The sequence below is a fragment of the Coptis chinensis genome, chromosome 3 (assembly GCF_015680905.1).
Source record: "Coptis chinensis isolate HL-2020 chromosome 3, ASM1568090v1, whole genome shotgun sequence".
Taxonomy (NCBI): Eukaryota; Viridiplantae; Streptophyta; class Magnoliopsida; order Ranunculales; family Ranunculaceae; genus Coptis; species Coptis chinensis.
In genome coordinates, this window is record NC_141458.1 from 10,424,082 (window position 1) to 10,442,243 (window position 18,162).

Genomic DNA, 18,162 nt, shown 5'->3' on the forward strand with positions numbered 1-18,162 from the left:
TAATTATTCGTGTGTAACTTGGGCAAACAAAATACCGTTTTCATTTTCGGTTGAAACTTCTTATTGCAGTTCAAGAAGTTCTGCGCGTTAAACAATGATAGGTTTTATAATTATTGTAAATTATTCACATTTAATTTGTTTTCGATTCTAAAATTTTCTAGCTTGCTTGTTGGCCTACACAATAAGATTATTGTTTTGTTTAATATTTTGAAGATTTTTATATGTAAGATGAACTGCATGTCAGCACAAATAAGAAATACAGACTAAACAAACGGGTAATCCAAAACTTCTTTCATATTTCTCATAGCTATTATTATGGTCGAATTGAAGGAAATTGATAAAAATTTCCCTCGTCATTCGGCGCACTATATACTTAAAAAGTTAGAATGGCCGATTCGTGTGTATATATAGCTAGCCAAGGATGGACCCAGGAGCTATGAATATCCGAAGATCTACAAGAATATGCACCGTACAACTTTTTAGAAGAAATCTGACTACTGTTACTCCAAACTTGTACAGGTTCTGTCCCTGTATTTGTAACTATAGTCTTATCACGTAAAGTCCACAGCGCGCACAAAAATTGCTAGTAAGTTGTATCATGCTCATCATTAGCTAGAAGCCTAGAACCATAATTATCTGATAAAATATAAACTCAATTGATCCCATGCATGGTTAATCAGATCAAAGTTCGAACACGTTTGGGCGAGCATGCATTGGGAGGTATGACTGTATGGAGCACTAATGGTGTTAAATCAAGATATATAGTATGTGTTGGATAAAACGATACCAATCGATTCCCGTTAAGATAGTTTGTATATGGACATTCTAAACTAATCGAATTTAAACTTTTATTACAACCAACAACTACAAACCTAAATTATGGAATAAACAACTATAAACTTAAACTATAGCAATGTAGAATAAAAACATAACACAAGATGTAACGTGGTTCGGCCAATAATATATACTTTCACAATAATAAATCTTTTATAAGATTGGAAAGGATGATTACAATCATTTCTTTCAAATATCTCCAACACTTAATAGATCTCTCTTCTTGTATCTCTCTCCTTACAAACTTATCTCTCTTTACAATCACTTCCTATCAATTTTGGTGACTCTCAAAATTTGTCTCTCTCTCTCTCTCTTTTGTTTTGGGTTAAAACCCTTACTTCTTTTATATAGTGTGCTAAAATTTCAATGAGCCATGAAATTTTAGTTCATATTGGTTCAATAACAAAAAAACCCGAAACTTTGCCTTTCTTCTCCTCACATGGTGAGGGACATCCAACAATCTCCCCCTCCCGAGCCATGAGGGGGGCTACCTTTATGCATTCCCAAATCAACAGGAGGAGTGTGCCACCAATCCAGTGGTAGCATAACAAACATCAAACTTGCCATTTGGCAAAACTTTGGTCATCATATCCAACCCATTTTTGTCGGTATAGATCTTCTCAATGTACAATCACTTTTCTTCGAGAACTTCTCTAATCCAATGATAACGCACATGTATGTGTTTGGATCTAAAATAAAAACTTCGGATTCTTGCTCAAATGGATGTCGCTTTGACTATCATATAGTACCACAAACTATTTTTGCTTTAGCTCTAGTTCATTGAAAAAGTTTTTAATCTATAACATCTCTTTGCAACACTTAGTGACTGCAATATACTTGGCTTATGTAGTGGAGAGTGCAACATATTTTTGCAACTTCGATTGCTAAAGAACTACTCTCCTTGCAAATGTAAACAAATAACTGGAAGTGGACTTCATCGAGTCGACATCACCTGCCATGTCTGCATCTGTGTAGCTTTCAAGTAAAGTCGTACTCCCACCAAAACACAAATATGCCTTAGAAGTTCTCTTGAGATATCTCAATATCCACTTAACACTTTCCCAATGCTCTTTACCCGGATTTGATAGAAATCGGCTTACAACACCAACGACGAAAATAATATCCAGTTTTGTACACACTATTGCATACATCAAGCTGCCCACTGCAGATGCAAAAGGAATCTTTTACATTTCTTTCTTCTCATGTTCACCCTTCGGACACTTAGCTTTGGTCATGTAGATTTGGCCACAAAGCAGACAACTCACCGGTTTCGCTTGATCCATGTTGAATCTCTTTAACACCTTCTCAATATAGATTTCTTGAGAAAGCCACAACTTTTCACTATTTCTATCACGAGTGATCTACATACCAAGTATATGCTTTGTTTGATCCAAATCTTTAATCTTAAAAGACTTACTTAAGTCTTTCTTCAACTTGGATATCTTGATGTTTTGGCCAATTATCAACATATATCATCCACATACAACAAAAATATTGTGAAATTCCCATATGGAAACTTCTGAATAAACACATAGTGATCGGAAGTAGATTTCTTGTAGCCATGCTTCACCATAAATAACTTAAACTTTATGTACCACTATCTCGGTGCCTGCTTCAACCTATACAAACTATTTCACAGTTTGTATACCAAATGGTCTTTTTCTTTGACCTTAAAACCCTCTGGCTGGTCCATGTAGAAATTTTCCTCAAGATCACAATGAAAAAAAGTTGTTTTGACATCTAGTTGTTCAACATCTAGGTTCATACTTGCAGCTAAACCCAATCCCACTCTGATAGAAGTCATCTTAATTACCGGAGAGAAAATTTCATCAAAGTCAATATTTTTCCTTTGACCGAATCCCTTCACAATAAGGCGAGTTTTATGCCTTGGATGTGGATTACTCTATTCATGTTTGACTTTGAACACCCACTTGTTCTTGATAACTTTTTTCCTTTCAATTTCTCAACTAAGTCATAGGTATGATTCTTATATAAAAATCGAACCCATCTCATCTTGCATGGCCTTCAACCATTTCTCTTCGTCTGTACCTTCAAGAGCTTCTTGATAGTACATAAGTTCTCACCATCGGATAACAATACATACGTATGTGGTGGGTACCTGGTTGAAGCTTATCTTTCTCTCTCGAATATTCTCAACTCATCATCTGGTTGCTTAGGAGGATGTACTTCTTCTTGCTCAGGTGGTGGTTCATGCACATCTTTTGCATCTTCTATCTCAATAAGTTCAATCCCATCAAGAATAATAGGATCATCATCATGAGCTTCAAACCCATGGTTATCTACATTCTTAATGCCATCTGCCACTTGTTCTATTGTCGTAACTTCTGGTTCTAAATTAACAAGGTCATTAACAAAAATTTCTAGCTTCTCACCATTCTCAAAGTTCTCTATTGTCTAATCTTCCAAGAACACAATATCTTGACTTCAAATTACCTTCTTGTTAATCTAATCATAAAACTTGTAACCAAACTTCTCATCCCCATAACCAAGAAAAATATATTGCTTGGCTTTGTCATCAAGCTTGGACCTCTCATCCTTGGAAATATGAACAAATGCTTTACACCCAGATACCTTCAAGTATCCATAATCAACATCTCTGCCTGACCACACTCTCTCTAGATAATCACTATTCAGAGACTTTAAATGTGATTGGTTGATTACATGTACAGTTGTGCACATTGCTTCTACCCAGTAACTCTTAATTTGGTAACTTGAAATGAGACAACATGGATGTTATCATCTCTATATGGTACGATTCATCCTCTTGACTATACCATTGTGTTACGGTGTCTTGGGCACTGTCTGGTCATGACGAATCATATGACTATTGCAGTACTTTTTAAATGGATCAATGTATTATCCCCTATTATCTGAATAGATACACTTCAAAGCCTTCCCGGTTTCTCTTTCCACCATACTATAGAAAGTCTTGAACACACTGAGAACCTCATCCTTGGTCTTCAAACCATATGCCTATACCTTTCTTGACGCATCATCAATGAAAGTCAAGAAGTACAAAGCTCCCCCATGGGACTTCACTTTCATGGGACCACATAAATCTAAGTGTACTAGCTCAAGGACATTTTTCTTTCACTGAAAGGGGGATCTTTGGAAAAATACTCTATGTTGCTTTCCAACCAATCAAACAATAAGTATATCTATTCAAATGTGTACCTTTGATGTTTGGTAACACCTTTTGCTTGGAAATAACTTCCATGTCTTTCTCTCCCATATGACACAATCTTTTATGCCATAATTCAGTGGAAACTTATTCTTGTACCGCATTTAACTCTATTTTATACAAACTAGCTTGTGTCTTGTAAAGCGAACAACATTTCTTCCCTTCGGCTACCACAAAGGAATCTCTGCTTAGTTTGCATACCCCATTACCAAACGAGCTTTGGAAACTATCATCATCTAACTTCTCATAAAAAATTAGGCTTAGTCAAAGATCGGGGACATGTAGTATCAAGGTGTAACTAGCACTAGTTTCCACATGAATATTACCAATCCCTGTATTCTTTGAGACTCCACTATTACCCATCTTCACCTCGCCAAAATCACCACAATTATAGGTAATGAAGAAACTCCTGTGCGGTATGACGTGATAGGACGCTCCGGTATCTACCACCCACTATGTATCATAACATGAGGTATTAACACAACACTCACCACAATCTGACACAATTCTCAATAGATTATCATTTGAAACTACTGTCGTAGTATCTCGACTTGTGTTTCCATTCCTCTTTACCATGTCTTCATATACACAATTATTCTTCTTATCCCTTTTTAGTGATCTACACTCATACTTGAAGTGACCCTTGGTGGCACAGTAGTAACATTGTCTCTCTTTCTTAAGAGTTTTAGATACACTCCTAGATTTGTCTCTTTTATCACATCTATAATGAGGTGGTTTTCTACTCTTATCTTTCCCTTGATTTTCTGTGACAAAGATTTCTGAGTGAGAGGGAGCAATTTGTTCGCTCCATCTTGCCTCATTGAGGTCTTCCAATTTCTTCTATAAGTTAAAAGTGGTAGTCTCTTGGGATACATGGTGGAATACACTATCGTCAATCCACTATCGAATGTACCCAATAACTTTTCTATCAAGCTTGCTCCACTCGGCCATGGATACTTCCATCCGATTTTACTCCCCATTCTTGATGGGTTGTGCCAAATCCTTATAATAAAGCAAGTTTTCTATCTTGGTTTTCCAAATTGTATAGTTACTTCTATTTAGACTAGTCATGCGAGTGTTTATAGAATGATCTATCTCAACAAACTATTTCAACTCAAACCTCCTCTTATAAATTTAATCAAACATCTTTCGAACAAGATTTGGAACAACAACCTTTGTGATTGATCTAACAATGGTTATGATACCACTTGTTGGGGAAAACAATACCAATTGATCCCCATTAAGATAGCTTGTATATGAACACTCTAAACTCCAATCGAATCTAAGCTTTCACTACAAACCAAAAACCACAGACCTAAGATATGGAATCAACAACCAGAAACTTAACCTATGGAATCAACAACCACAACAAGCAATAACAATGTAAAGTAAAAACATAATACAAGATATAATGTGGTTCGCCAATAATGCATACATCCATAATAACAAATCATTTATAAGATTATGAATGATGATTACAATCACTCCTCTCAAGTCTCTCCAATACTTACTAGATCTCTCTTCTTGTATCTCTCTCTTTACAAGCTTATCTTTTTGTAAGGTTTCCTCTCAATTTTGGTGACTCTCAAAATTGGTTTTTTTCTCTGTTTCTCTATCTTGTTTTGGGTTAAAACCCTAACTTCTTTTATATAGTGTGCTGAAATTTCAGTGAGCCACGAAATTTCAATTCATATTGGTTCAACAACAAAAAAAACCGAAACTTTGCTCCCAACAGTATGATTAGAAGGTAGGCTATTATTACAATGGAGTACTCTTCAACATCTTAAATATGAAATTTTATATTTAAAGTACATAATACAGTTTGTATCTCAAAATTAGAGAAATTTTATCAGAAAGCTCGTTTGATAAGAGCATCTCCAGTGTAAGTGTTATAATACATGGAGTAACTAAGGGAAAACACAAAACTATTTTTCAATATCTTCCTTGTAGTACTGTTAGAAATATAAAGTTGTTACCTATATATGTAGTGAGGTTGTACCTCGTCATCTATGTAGCGCCCTACTTGTAGTTGTGCCAGATTTTCAGTTCACCTAAAGACTTAACTAACTGCGCCTTGAGGCCGCCCTTGAACTTTACCTTGGTTATCATCACCGATTCATCATTAGTATTATTGTTTAAGCAATATGAGTTTAAGAGAGCGTGCTTGTGCCTCATTCATCCTTAAACATTTTTCTTGTCATTTTTTATTCATTCATTCATTCTAATATTTACATTAAGAACACCTACATATATAGTGTAGGATCCTTAGAGTAGATCCTACAGTCAAGCACTTCCTATAATTACAAGTCTCTAGAATAGGAAAGACTTGCAGCCCAATATCGCCATACTCCCCCTCAAGTTGGTGCATAGATGTCACACATGCCCAACTTGCCTAAAAACTTGAAAAATACTTGACTTGAAATTGCTTTGGTGAGAATATCAACCAACTGATCCTCTGATTGAATCTTTGGCAATTCCACAATGTTCTCATCCAACTTCTCCTTGATGAAGAATCTATCTACTTCCACATGCTTGGTACGATCATGTTCAACCGGATTATAAGCAATATCCCGTGCTGCTTTATTGTCATAATATAATCGAATCGGCTGCTTAAGCGGATAGCCCAAATCCCTCAAGATAAGACTTAGCCATAGAACTTCACAAACTCCAAGTGCCATACCTCTATATTTAGCTTCTGCACTTGAACGTGCAACAACATTTTGTTTTTTACTTCTCCATGTAACAAGATTATCACTTACGAAGGTGAAGTAACTTGAAGTAGATTGCCTATCATCGACTGCTCCAGCTCAATCAACATCAGTATATGCATCCACGCTTTGATGATCTCCATGTTTAGTGAACAAGAGTCCCTTTCTAGGAGCAAACTTCAAATACCGCAAAAGTTGCATAACTGCATTCATATTTTGCTCACCAGGATTATGCATAAACTGGCTAACAATACTCAATGCATAGGCAAGTTCCGGCCATGTACGTGCTAAGTACATCAGTCTCCCTACGAGTCCCTGGTATCGTCCTTTATCAACCGGTACCTGATTAGATTCAACACATAACTTTAATCCTTCTTCCATTGGTGTATCAGCTGGTTGACATGCCGACATACCATTTTCTGTAACAAATCTAAGGCATATTTTCTTTGAGACAAGAAGATCCCTTTATCAGATCTAGACATTTCGATCCCAAGAAAATATTTCAAGGAACCAAGGTCTTTCATTTCGAATTCGCTGGACAAGTAACTTTGTAAGGCCTATCTTTCCTCAGGATCATTCCCTGTAACCACCATGTCATTTACATAGACAATAAGTGCAGTGATCTTACCATGTTGTTTCTTTAAAAATAAAGTGTGGTTTGAATTGCTTTGACGGTAACCGAAGGCTATCATAGATTTCGTGAACCTTCCGAACCAAGCTCTCGAAGATTGTTTCAATCTATACAATGATTTCTTCAATCTGCACACCTTCCAACTATGCATTTTTGCTATCATGCATCTTGGCGGGAGATCCATGTAAACTTCTTCTGATAACTCGCCATGTAGAAAGGCATTTTTCACATCAAACTGTTGCAATGGCCAATCCAAGTTCACAGCAAGAGACGATAAGACTCGAATTGTGTTTATTTTAGCTACAGGTGCAAATGTCTCTATATAATCGATCCTATAGGTTTGAGTGTACCCTTTTGCCACCAGTCTTGCTTTAAAGCGTTCAATTGTATCATCAACTTTATACTTCACAGTATAAACCCACCGACATCCAACTGGTTTCTTGCCTGGTGGACGGTTAACGAGTTCCCAAGTGTTATTTTTCTGCAAGGATTTCATCCCCTCATTCATAGCGGCTTTCCACCTTGGGTCAGCTAAGGCTTCCTGCACATTGTTAGGAATAGATACAATAAATAATTGATTTACAAATGACTGGTTTGATTCTGACAAACGATGGGTAGACACATAATGACTCATGGGATATTTAACTTTACTAGAAATTTCGGGTTCATATGTGGATTTAGGGATACCTCTATTGTGACGTTGTGGTAGTTGTTTTTATAGATGGTTCAAGAACATCCTTGATAAGTGATTGGTTTGGTGTATCAGTTGCATGCGATGTGAGGGAGTCATACAGAGATGGATTCACAACTTCAGTAGCTTGAACCTCATTAGCACTTTGGTCCATAGTTCTACTATTCAAATCTAATTCATTCACTTCTTCAGAGATGCAAACCTCATAGTCTAGTGTCTGAACTTCCTTCTGGTACTCCCTCTGATGATCGGGTTCAGAAGAAAAATACATCGAATCTTCATGAAAAACTACATCCAATATAATAAACATTTGTTGGGTTGGAGGATGATAACATCGGTACACCTTTTGACAAGTCGCATATCCTAGAAAGACACATCGTAATGCTCAAGGAGTTAACTTGTGCGCTGATGTTTATGAAGGTGTACGAAGGCTACACAACCAAAGACTTCGAGAAATACAAAAGTTTAGGATAGCCTTTTGGGAGCAACAAATAGACTTTGTCAATGAAAGTAACAAAACCATCTTGAGAGTGTGGGATGGTGTATGGAAATCAATAGTGCTGGAAGGTACTCGGTTGATCAAATATGCTGCAGAGGTAAGAGCTTCTCCCCAGTAAGATGAGGGCATATGGGCTTCTATCAACGAATCTCGAACAACCTCCAATAGGTGTCGATTTTTTCTCTCGGCCACTCCATTATGTTGAGGTGTAGTGGAACAACTAGTTTGATGGATAGTTCCGTGGGCTTCCAAATACTGCTGAAATTCAGAACTCAAGTATTCACCTCCATTGTCACTATGGAGAACCTGAACCAGTGCATTGTACTGAGTACAAACCATTTTATGAAAATTTTGAAATAACAAGTTCACCTCGCTTTTGGACTTCATCAAGCACACCCATGTCATCCTAGTACAGTCGTCAATGAAAGTAACAAACCATCTTGATCCACTCGAGCTAGACATTTTGGATGGACCCCAAATATTAGAATGTATGACCATAAAAGGAACTGGACTTTTATTCAAAGTTAATGGAAACGAAGCACGATGGCTCTTTGCAAGTTCATAAACATTGCAACGGAAACTAGAAACATCAATTTTTTCAAATAAACTAGACATTTGTAGTTGAGAACACCTACATATATAGTGTAGGATCCTTAATTACAAGTCTCTAGAATAAGAAAGACTTGCAGCCCAATATCGCAATAACCTGCAGTAATATCTTCTCCTCAATTCTGTTTTCAATTCGATCGTTACTTCAATATGGACTTTGAGCATTCTATTTTTCTTTTCTTTTTTTTTTGTCTCATTCCTTTCGAGGCTGTATTTCCTATTTTTTTTCTAACGTGGCCAGGTCGATCTTTTCATTTTTCCGCGGGAAAAAGAAAATATATTTGAATTGTTACAGAGGATATTGCCTTTGGACACACTGCTTGCTTCTGAAACCTGATGGAAAACTTCCCTTATCCTGAAGATCAACCAAGACAAAATTACATGACATACTACATGATTTATCGTTGTCTTTCGTGTTGACCTCAAGTAAGACCACTCTGCTCTATCACGTGCCCTTCTTTTTCTGTCAACAAATAGGGAAAGTCAAATGGTCAATTATGTTACAGATAATACAATTTTGGTTTTGGCCGGACAATTAATAAGTCGTTTCAAAGATAAGTTTTGGTCCATATTTGGGCCCTGGCTACATAATTCATATGCCACAAATTATAAGTTTCCCCTGTTACGGCCTCGGCACACCGCCCAATTTCCGGCCTGCGCGGTTGCACACCTAAAATTACTTGTACCAATGTTATCTCCAACTTAATCATTTATTGGGTTTGGGCCACAACTTGACAATACATTTGAAAAAATATCGGTACTAGTTGGTGAAAGATTCTACTATATGATATTTTTCTTTTTAGTCCACACACTTTAAACTTTAAAGCCTCTCGTAAATAACTAAATACAATGTCATGGTCATACTATCTCGTGCAGTCGTGTAAATGAGAACATTTACATTACATGTGCTATCATTGCTAATTGCTAGTAAAAATATAAATCGATTTGGCTTTGTGGCTGAATGCTATTTAACTTAACTTTTCGACCAAGCTTTTAGTGCCACATAAAAACAAATTGGGTACACGAGAAGGTACTGAAAATATAAGAAGGGGCGTCAATGACAATGGAAATTTATCTTTGCTCGTGACGTAAAACCAAGGTGCCTCTACGGCTGTCAGTGGGTTTAATAAACCGATAATCGATAACCCAAACCAAACCAATAAAAAACGGTTTGGGTTTTAGTAACTTAGTTTGCCTTCCGGCCTCCACCGAACCAACGAACCGATAAGATATTGGTTTGGTTTCGGATTTTTCCTCTACCGAACCGATAAGGTAGTATTTTAGTAATATTTATGATTAATTTTGTATATGTTTATCAATTGTGTGGTTGAAATTAATTGATTTTATAGTTTTCGATTCGGGTCGGTTTGCAATATATCTTATCAGTTCGGTTTGGTTTCGGATTCTCAATTTTCTTATTGGTTTGGGTTGGAATTTTTCAGAATCCGATCCAAACCGATCTATTGACAAACTTAGGTGCGTCAATTGCTAGTTGAAAACTATTCCCAAACCCATTCTGTCACTCGAGTTCTACTTTATGCCATTGAGAATTTTTGGAGGAACTTTTTTTTTTTTTTTTTTTTGGCATGAGACCAGTGTTGAGATATATAATTTATAGCATGTGGTTTAGTCCCACATTTAGTAGGCAGTAGTTTAAGTATGTTATTTACTTATTTAAGGAGAATAAGTTCCTATGTAATGGTACCCAAATATAATAATATTTTCGTTTTATAGAATTTTACATGGTATTGGAGCTTGGGATTCATATTCTCTGGTCAACCGGTGACTAGATATTGGTCCGATTTTTTTTTTTCAGGTTAGTTTGTTAGGTTCTTCTATTCTTTTTGGTGGTATTGTTAGTTAATCTCGATGCACATCTAACTCAGATCCCCACGCGATCTCCACCACTTTTATCTATCTATTGTGTTTTATTATAATAGATAATTGTACTTGCAAGCTTGAAATATACAAATATACATAGTATGTATATTTCAGCTTGAGGGGGAGTGTTGAGATATATAAGTTATAGCATGTGGTTTAGTCCCACATTGAGTATGTAGTAGTTTAAGTATGTGTTCTCTCTTTATTTAAAGAGAGTCAGTTCCTATGTAATGGTACCTAAATATAATCATACTTCCGCTTTATAGAACTAGTTTTCAAACCCGTTCTATGAACGGGTGCCGTTATATTAAATTATTATGAAAATTATAATAACTATGTGGAGCTGTGGAGCTATGAGGTATAAATATTATATTGGTTTTTACTTTATTTTTTTATGTGGGTGGTTCTTTGTCTTTTCCAGTTCGATTGTGTAACTGTTATCCACATGACCACATATTCTATGTAGAGCTATGAGATATGCATATTATATTTTCTTTTACTTAATTTTTTATGTGGACGGTTCTTTATCTTCTCAAGTTCGGTTGTGTAACTGTTATCTACATGTTATATGTAGAGCTATGAGATATGAATTTTATATTGGCTTTCACTTAATTTTTGATGTGATTCCTATGAGTATCATTAATTAGTATATCTCGCTGTCACGTAATATTGCTTCAATCTAATTATTAGATAATGATATTGGGATACATTATGAATAAATTATGATTGAGCATTTAGTAATGGTTTCTTGCTGTTTAGCAAAAAAGTGTTAATCTTTTCAAGTTTACATCCATTATCAGCTATATTTTGTGTGTTTATGTAAATCAATTGGGAAATAAGTGATTATGGACAGAGTATAGGTGTAAATTGAAGGTGGCCGAAAACTGTAGGATTTGAGGAGAAAGGTTATTGTGGGTTGCATTATCCCACAACTCTTTCGTTGTACATAGAACTTGTTGTTGATTGGACATGATGTTATTTTTCAGTTTTTTAATGTAAATGGTGTAAATTTATAAACTTTTGTAATGGCAGAAAGTAAGAGCAACAAACAGCAGCTGCACAGAATAAATGTTATCAATGCATCTTTGTTGCTCTTTCTGATTATGTATTGATCTTATGGGATAACTTGTTGTAGAAGAGACAATAACTGATTTTCATATTTCACTTTTCAAGTGAATTGAAGTTTTTATTTTCTCTTTCTATGCATGTTTCATTGTTCTTTTCTAGGATAAAATAGAAGATGCTGTAAGGAAACCAACATGAATATTTTGTGCCATGGCACTTACCTTATCACCATGCTGAAATCACTGGCCTCACTGTGTTGATGAACTTGGCTTGAGGTTTTGTAAGGAATGGTGAATTTATAAGGAAGGGCGGGAATAATTTGATGCATTCTAGGCAAGTGTTACCTCCTTGTGCATTCTAAACACAGTTTTTGGTGGTTCGATATACTTTACGTTTATTTTTATGTTTGCCTATGGAGCAAAGAAGTACGCATATATTACTCGGTGTCAATTGCCAACAGGGCATAATTTTCCACTTTGGAGCAGCATTACTATTTTCCTTTCTATATTGGTACTCGATGTTTAAATTTGGTTTTTTTGGTTTATTTCGTTTATTTCATTTGTCATTGGTTTTTAAGTCTAACGAATGGTGGGTTGTTTGAATTATTAGGATTAACAACTATCTTAACTTTGATGTATAAATTTGCACTTATTAGGAGTTTTGATACATTTGTAGATTTAAATAGTAAGTTAAAATGTTAAATAAGTGGCTCGGTGTAAATTTACTGCTTTGAAAATAAGACATATTGTAAACATTTGTCTATGAGCTTTCAAATGGGCTTTGAAATAGGTTATGCTATTTTGGTTTGTTCTTTGGTTATTTTCAATTTTGTTTCTTTTATTTTTCATTGAAAGACGGCGTTAATTGAGATTTAATTGTTTAAACACAAAAAAATAGGAATTTATGATGTTTGAAGTTTGTTTCGGTTAATGTGTAGAAGTTCTTTCGTCATCATTCCTTACACCTCCAGCCACAAACCCATTTCCCCTAAACTCCTAGTTGTCGCTCTCTGCTCTCTTGGTTTCATAATCATTGTAGTCTTACTTATCTACTACCGTAGACGCCATGGATGGGTAAGTTTCTTTAGTCAAATATTGTTTTAGTCCAATTGGTTAAGATACTTAAGAGACAAAATGGGCTGAATTGTATATGTGCTTGTGTTGGGGACTTGGGTGTTATCTTTATCCTAATTTATGTTTTGGCTGAATTGTATATTTTATGTTTGATTTGACAGGTTTAGTAGTGGACCTGCATCAGGAGTAATATTTCAAATTATGGATTTGGAAGACAACTGTGTGGCTTTGCAAACACAGAAATGGATAGCAAAGTCCAATACTGAAGCACATATGCTAGCTTTGGATATTGTTAAGAAATACTAACTGCTGTTTTGTTAGTTTTAAAAAGTTGGTGTTAGTTTTTATGTTTTTGGAGGACACTTTTTTATGTTTTGAAATGTAATATGTCTTGATACTTTGCAAGTTTGAAAAAAGCTTATACCATGGCATATGCTTATATTATTGGATATAGCTTGGCTAATGGTAAAGTATATGGGAAATGGTTTGTTCACGATCTTTGAAGACGAAACAGATAAAAGAGCACTATTCTTGATCTTTAGGCATTCTTTTAGACCCATATATATTTCTAAATATGTTTTTTTTTAGTTATTGGGAGATGATGTTCGGAATCCTCAAGTATGCGCTGTTTGACCCACTTAACTACTCGTTATAAGATTTAATTTTTCATTGCTTCCTCCAATAAATTTGGATTAATGCCCGTCTATTTTTAGGTTCATTCGTTTCAGGCATGAACTTCAGTGAAATTAGAAGACTTCTTTTGTAATGCTGCAGTTCGAATAGCACATTAACTACGAATATATTTCAAAACAACATTATTTTGCTACAAATGAAGTAAATAAATGAAATTAATGCATATCTAAAGTTTAAAATAAGCGTTTAACATAAAAAATACTATGTGACCAACATAATAAAATTTTGGTATTCAAGTACTAATCCTCATGGTTTTCTTTTCTTTATTATGGAACTCTCCATGCCCTTCATTCCTTTAATTTTTTCTTCGAGATAATATATTTTTTCTTTGTTGTGTTTATCATCAACCAAACAATCTAGCATAATATTTTTGAGGATGCCGAGTTGATTCTATTTCTCTTCAACTTCTATTCTTTTCTTCATAAGTTCTTTGAAATTGAAGTCTTCAATTTCCATATCACGTTCATCCTTTATAAAGCGTATTGCGTGAAAAGTCTTTGAATCCTTTGCTTTTTGCAAATGAGAATATGTGGTGCTTCCATCAATTTCTTTAACTATGATGTCTTCATTGTTAAAGAATAAATCTTTCGGTACCTTTAATGTTACAGTGCTTTTGAATCGTCCGCTCTCTAATTTTGTGTTGTAGACTGGATCTTGTTGAATGTTAAGTCCTGCTTCTAGAATTTCCTTTAGCATTTTTTTTTACATAAGCTGTAATTTTCATACGCCATTATCTGCAATAGACATAATAAAATGAAGTCAATAAATAATTGTAAATAATGGAGAAGAGGAAGAAAATAGGCTACCTGGTTTTTCAATATGTGTAGTTTAATTATTTTTTTTAGGTTAATAGATTATGTTTTACTAAGTGATTGGAAGTTCACTTTTCGTAGGATTCTAGTTTTGTATATATATCTTAAATTTTGATATTTTGGAACAGCGAGCTTCCCCTTTTTTGCAGCCTCCACTTTATTAGGACTCAGGATTATGACACGTGTTGGGTAATTTGAAATGTGGATTTTGAGTTCTATGGTGTAGGCACATGCAAAACGTGTGAGGGGTAGTTGTGGCATTTTGAAAGGGCATAACACCAGACACATCACAATAGACAGTCAAACTTGGTAAATGATGGTTAACTAATGATAGGGTTACCTAAAGCTAAGAAATGTAAAAATGTGGGTCCAACCCAAATACCCATATTATTTGGACGACCTAAAACTAAATCACCTTATTTTAAATTAGATTTTTTTTTTAATTAGGCAGAAGCTTTTGGGTTTTAAAAACCTCTAAGATTGCTATTACTGTTGGGCCTAGGCCCAACAAATTTGGTAACATATGTTTTAAGCGGGTATTGTATTTCAAATTCTATTCAAATTTGACTTGCTACCTCTTTTTCACACTAAATTGCTCCAATCTTCATGGTAAGATATGTATCTGATTATGTGGATGTGTTCTCAAGAATTGGATTGTTAGCTTTTCTCTTAATTTTCTCATTCACATTTTCCAGGTGATGGGAAGTCTGTTATGGAATGGGCAACCAGGTCTAAGGTTGCTGCTGGTGCAGCTCAATGCTCAAGTGAAATTCTAATTCAGATCAACTTGCTTGGGGTTCAGGTTATCGTGTCAAGAATCTAGTGGTCCTATGCTTCACTGCACTACACTGCCACTCGATTACTTGAAATCGATAAAAACTTGAGACCAAAGAATCCTATCCATGAAAATTCATTCTCTATTTTTTGAAACGTCATGACTCTTTAAGTTTCAGCATTCATGGCGTTTCAAGCTCAAGCTAATGTATCGTTTCCTTCTCCATTCCTTCGACATTCTAGATTCTCAGCTTCTCCATTGAAATTCAAGTTTGAGAGGAAAAAGCCCACACTGAATTCTAAAGCGAAAAAAGAAGACAAAGAGGTATTGGTTTTCACTCATTTTCATTATTATTGCTGTTGAAACTGAAATTGCTATTGATTTTTTGCCAGGATTATTTGATTGATCTACCTGTTTCTATTGGTGATGGCTTTTCTTTCAGTGGAGGTATTGCTTATTTTCATGAGGACTGTGAGCATCGTTTTTCTGATTTATAGGTTTTAATTAGTTAACCTAGAAACTTGTGGTGGTTTATAGTTTATAATCCATAAGTGGAAGACTTTCAATCTCAAACAGTGGACCTTCACGACCTGATCCTTTGACATGGTTATTTGAACACATTTCAGTTCAGTTCATTATATCCATACACATTGTATAGACACAAATTAAAAAGATGGAGCATAAGAGTTATACGCTCATATGACCCAATCCTGAATGTGCAGTACTTCTTACATTTCCGTGATCTGTGTTTGGTAAAAATGGTTTAAGAGCTGTGTTGCACGGGTACGGCTGAGACACACCGGGGACACTCCAGAGATACGACATTTTCAGTTAAAATATGGAGTGTCTGACTCGGGTATGGCTTCCATTTTGCAGTACCAGCGCAACACAATTTAAGAGTATGTCTGGGACTCTGGCCTACGTCTCTAGTGTTGGAGAGCAGAAAAGGTATGAATTGATGGAAACCGGGAAATAGATTTGAGGTAAAATTTAACATTAGAAACATCCTTTTCGAAGATGAGGCTCCTTGTGAGATATTATACTTCAAGGGTTTAGCCTACTCTATGCTTACGGTCCTATGGCAGCGCTTGTGATCTTGTTCAGGGTGATATGGTTTGATGGTTTCATATTCATTTGGTGGGGATAATGGTTTGGTGGTAGTATAGCGCATCTGTTTTAGTGTTATTAGCTAGTGTGGTTGTAAGTGCAACCTTATTTTCTCTATTAGCAATGAGTTCTGATTGTGCCATTGTAAAAAAGGGAACAAAAATCTAAAGCTTGAGAATACAATATGTGAAAAAGGCAATTGAATAAAAAAGATGGGGGTTTAAACAATGATTAGGTAAAGTAGGTCGACACGACTTGAATGATTGCTTATGAAAGGGTGCAGTAGTTTATTCATTGATGCTACTTAGAGTCAATATTGTGTTTTTGTTTCTTTTTTTGATCCTTAATAGTTACTAAATTGATATTGTCACACAAATATTACAACAATTCTTGGGAAGTTAGCTAGAAGCTAACAACCGAAGACCAAGTATCCTAGTCCCAACTCCCAAGGTACCAAATTAGAACCAAAAGAGATGAAAAAATGCAACAGCAGCACAGGACTAAGGGCGAAATACAACAAATAAGGCATAAAAGGTAAAAGAAAATAAACAATCGCATTCCACAGAGAGCCACCAAGCTAACACTATCAACTTTCCAGCGCACCACCCTTCATCCCTCCCTTTCCTCCCAGTTACTATGACTGCCTAATACTTCGGATCCTTGGTTTCTAAGCCTTCTATCTTCTTTCTTTATCAGTTTATCTTTCCTGACCTCCTCCCGTTTTGCTTCCAACCGCTCAACTAAGGTCCTATTTTCCTCATGCAGATCATAGATATATCTCGCATATCTGATTTAAGTATCTTAGTACGTTCAGATTATTAAACTTATGAACATATTGTTAAGGTTATGATTTTTAGTTAATTATATCTGGCGTATAAGATACTTAAATCAGAAATACTATGCATTATTTGAATCTTCCAGGTAAGGTGTTATGCTTTAGAAGCAGGGTGGATGTGATGCATGTACTCATGTTGTTAAAAGGTTTTGTGGAGTTTGGTTAGATTTGCAAAACCATGATTCTTTGTGATCTTGAACCTGAATTTCATTGTTTTGAAGTTCTTCATTAATCTTCTATAATAAACTTGTATATCATAATATCTCTTGACCAATTGTTCACTTTTTTTAAAATTTTGTAGTTGGATCCTCATTATTTTGGCGTCTTCATGTGTCGTTAGTTTACTTGCTAAAGTTGGAGCATCTCGTTCTTGGCGAAACCATGCAAATGACAACCACATCCGAAAGCAACAACGTAGGTAGGCCAAGCTGTCCTCATAGATCGATGTATTTACTTGCTTCCTGCATTAAAAGTACAATAATCATAATAAGAAAGTCTCTCAAAATTTGGTGTTAGGCGTAGTCAATCATGATGCTTGCATTTAGTCAGGTTCACCTTCTTATGGGGTCGTGTTCTGTTCCTCTTACCAGCTAGTGTCATCTTAATCATATTAGTGAGGAATAATTATACTCTTCGAACCCACTGTGCCCTGCCTCGCAAGTCAGATGTCATCATTGGCGCAACTATTGGAGCAATTCTGAAGTTACTAATAGGTATTCGGTGGCAGTGCAACACTCTAAACGCTAG